This window comes from Trachurus japonicus, chromosome 22, assembly GCF_045865225.1.
Source record: "Trachurus japonicus isolate A0001 chromosome 22, Traja_1.0".
NCBI classification, from domain to species: Eukaryota; Metazoa; Chordata; class Actinopteri; order Carangiformes; family Carangidae; genus Trachurus; species Trachurus japonicus.
In genome coordinates, this window is record NC_140928.1 from 15,170,408 (window position 1) to 15,175,023 (window position 4,616).

Genomic DNA, 4,616 nt, shown 5'->3' on the forward strand with positions numbered 1-4,616 from the left:
CAGTCAATGCATTGAAATGTAGTCTGCCCTGGCTCACTCAACCCTTGAAAAAATAAATAAATAAATAAATAAACCCAGTTAGTATAGCTTTTAGCACAAGGACTGGAAACAGGCACACAGCGCAACTTGCTCTTAGTGACATCAAAAAAATCCACTCGCTAAGACCTTTAAATCTCACTAATTAACTCACTGTATCTCGCTGGATGAATTGACCACACAGTTGGAATCTAAAAGAAACACTTTGATGCTGTTTGAAGCCATAAACTAAGTGAAGAGATGTGACATAACTCTTCTTCAGGAAACTGAATATCATATTCCCCACAGTGTCAAAATATTCTGAAGTGATTTACAGTCAGTAAATGTACAGGGAGACCTCTCTGTCCTTTTCCGGCTCAGTTATTCTGAACGCAACAGAGTAAGCTCTACAAAATATGAACTAAAGAAAATGACACTTGCATAATTTAGACAGGTCCTCTCCACAGACAGACAGTCTCTTTCCTCCCCGACTGATTGGAGACGTTTGATTGGGAGATACAGTGTTTGACATCAAGCCACCCAAGCATCGGCACATATGTTTGTATATGTAAATTATGACATTCTCTTGACTGATTTATGAGTTTATGTGGGGACAAAGCACACATGATGAAATGTCAATTGAAAGATTTACACACATTCACATGCCACTCATTCCTGCTCTCCCTCAGAAGCCCTGACATGCTCACTTCAGCGCTGTGTTTCTGGAGCTCCATGTGCCTTTATACAGTTCTGTTTTGTAGGCCACAAACTGGATAATTGATTTGCCTCGCTTTTTATTTTTAGATTTGAATGACATTCCAGGGAATTTTTCCAATTGTCATGATCTCATTTGTACTTCCTCCTTTCCTTGCCGAGATGTTGATGGGGGATCTTGAGGTACGACAGTGTTTCAAAAGGGGGGCACATTACGCAGCACTTTTATCCAAGTTTGATGGAACAGCTGCTGTTCCTTGGTTTCTTTTTCTCTTTATCTCCTGCTCCCTCTCTTGTCAGAAACCCTCTCAACTAATCTATCATCCTCTCTCTCTACTTAAACTTGACTTTACTATGGGAAGGCAAAGGTAGAATGAAAGGGAAATAGGATCTCATTATTTTAGACCCACTACCCACTTCGCTCGTGATTGATCATTATGGGAAAAAAAAGCCTATTTGGAAGCAAGTGATTTTTACTTTAGAAGAGGCAGAATACATAGGTCTATTAAAAAATGATATCCAAAGACTCGCAGGATGAAGGAAACTGTACTTTTTTCTGTGCAGGTGCTGTGATGGAAATGATCAATCTTTCACTATGCGCATAAAACATGCTTCAGAATAAAGCCGGTTATTGTTCCTCTGAATGTTTAAAACATTAGTGCAGCAGAAGCTTTAGGTGTGTCAGTGTGTTTGGGCAAGAAGACATTGAAAAATTAAGATGGGGGAAACAATAGTCAGTTTAGTGTTTAGTTCTGTTGCACCCTAAGGTGTGATACACTGCTTACCGTATGTGTGATATGATCATGGAGAAGGTGGAAGGCTTGTGAATCAATACCTTTCTCTTTAAGTAGAGTTAAATTGGTGATTTCACTGAGGAACGTTGTTATAAACTGTAATAGCACATAACACCATACAGGAAAAAAAAAAAAAAGTGAAATGTACAACTTCATTTTACCCTGACCGACCATCTGTAGGAATTACATCCTCATTGGACAATTCATCACCTGATTCATCTTGAATGCAAGTGAAACAGTGTGCAGTTGCAGAGGTGCTTTGCAGTTGATTGTCTGTGTTTATGTATTTTATCTTTATCTTTATCTTCTCTCTTTTCTAAACAAATATTGCTTGGTCTATGAGCAGAATCCAATAGCACTCATAAAGACCTAGTACAGAACTTGAAAGGACTCTCAGGACATTACTGGCAATCTGGGCAGCATTCAGATTTAATTGAACTCTTACGTCATTGCTTCCTGCAGTGATGCTGCCAGAAGTCGGGAGGAAAAAAATAAAGTTGACTGTAAAGGAGACAGGTCATATTTTTCAGACAGCCTGAACAAAACCATGACCTCTGTTTCTCCCTTAAAGCAAGCACAGCGAGCACATCTCTGGTCTGGAACACTGCGGTCCCAAAACTGTATGAAACATCAAAGCAAAGAAAGACACTGATGACAACAAAAGACAAAAGGCCATGTGAAAGAGCAGCTTTATAAACTATACTACGCTCTCTAACCTGTCATGGAGTGTTTTGGGGGTCCTGGCCTGTCTGCCAGCAGATATGACACACCACCAGGGAGCGCGCCTTTTGGGAACAGTCTTAAAATACACTGTTGGACTGCCGGACATAAATTTTTACTTGACACTGAGTACCTGTCAGCTAACACTAACAAACAGGAAGCAGTTTAGATGGTCACTGTTCTTGACATTAACTCAAATACTGCTGTCACATCACAAAGTAACCATCATGAATAATATAATCAAAGGGTAGTTTTGTCACATTAATGCATAAATCCCAAGTTGTACCCGGATCACTCGCAACTTCAACTGCGAGCTGCGACTTCCGCTGATATATCCCCAAAAGTGGATGAGTGGAAGTATTAAATGATCCATGGAAATGGAACCCGTGAAATCCAGAACATAAGTTGCCTTCGGCTTGCCACACACTCACTGACCTCACATCCCAGACTCCCCCACACACACACGTATGCTCATTCATGTAAGACATATGCCCCTGCTGCAGCTTAATTTGAGTTCCCCCAGACTGAGCACAGTGGCAGAGCGCACCTGGGAGGGAGGGAAGGGAGGGAGTGACGCACCCAGGTGACTGTGCGACAGTTTTCAGAGAAGTTCACGCCACTCTGGGAGTACATTTGTATGCGCTCAGCACATCTTTATCCCACAGGCCAGAATTTACAAATAGATTTCAAATGAGAGCCTCTGCTTTAATTTTCTAATGCAGTGACCCATTCTGCGGCAGTGTAATAGCAGGTCCCAGTGTGACAATTAAAATAAATCACATCTGAACAGAATTCGCCATATGTATTCATGCCTCATCAGTAACTGAATTGACATAAATGATTTATCCCGGGGAACTCAAATACCAATGCCCATACCACACAGAGCCAGCATCCTGCAAGTGCTTGAGTTCCACATGCTTTTCAACAAACCTGCTGTGAATAATGAAATTGACTTGTCTAAGATGAATGAATGGATGTGGGGAGATAGACAATGGTAATTCTGCACAGCCATAAACCTCTCTAAGCATGCGGCGCAATCAAAGCGCTCGCAGACACCACTTCTTGTTATTTCTCTCAGACGTTTTTAAATATGTTATTCCATTGACTCTGACATGTTTTTGTTTGCTGCAGCTCGTCGATGTCGATCAGGCTGCGGGAAGCTCTTCAGCTCGCTGAATCTTCTTTTTCCTCTGGTTCAAAAAATTAGAAACACAGAACCAATTAAGTAGAGCTATAATGACTAGACCATATTTGAACCTTACTAGGCCGTGAGGAGAAGAAAGGTGCAATACCATGGGCTATCTTCACTTTTTATTAAAAATGACAGCTCTAGTATGTAGAAACGTCCTTTGATTAAAGTGGGGAAGCACATTCCCAGCTCTAAATATCATTATACTCTTGTGTGAATCTACTTACACTGTTTTAGTCACAGACCCCCACCAGCTATTAAAATAATGAAAATATGTTGCCCACTGTGTATAACTAGTCACCTTCCTCCTGATTTGGATATCCTCATCCTCATGCACCGCTTCACCCTCATCAGCTTTACTTTCTCTGCTTTTGATTAATCCTGTCTCATTTGAGATTTTCAAACTATCAATGGGAATTATTCAAATCCCCGAGGTATGAAATAGCTATGAGGAGGCTGTGGAAGACACTCATTAACCCCAAATGGAGGGGAGCCCACAGTAAATCTCGATGAATTCTCCCCGTCGTAGAAATCTGATTAGTTACGGTGGATGTACTTAATCCCAGTTGAAGGTAGAAGTTAATATTGTCCAGTGTATATGTAATATTTCAAGATATGAAAAAAAAGCATTATGTTTTCTGCAGTTGCTTTTTAAGTAGGAATTACCATAGAGCGTTGTGATGTTTCTGTGCATGTACAGAAGTGAACAGAAGACAAAAAAGATGGGAAAACATAATTTACTGCTAAAGAAATAAAGGCAAAGGCAAAAAAAAACAAAAAAGAAAGAAATATTAAGCCATCAGCCAAGACTGTGACAGTTTGTTCCGACTGAATGAATCCAATAGCCCAAGATCTGAACCAGTAACAGGATACACTTGTATGGATTTAATCACTGGGATGTAGTGACTTGTTCAGACGCCTCTGCTGATTGCATTGTTCTATTGATCACTGTATTGTTGTTAGTTCGGCACTTCCATCCTCAGAGGCATGTCTTTATCCTTTCTGAAATAATGGACCATTTTGGCATCCAGTCATGAAATGCACCACGGACGCCAGCTAAAGAAATCAGAATCTTGCCATAAAACCCAAAACTAGACACTCTTCCCTGGAGGGACTTGTTTTAGCTGTAGCACCACATCCAAATTGGATCAACAGCTGCTGTATATGATTCCATAATTTGAGGC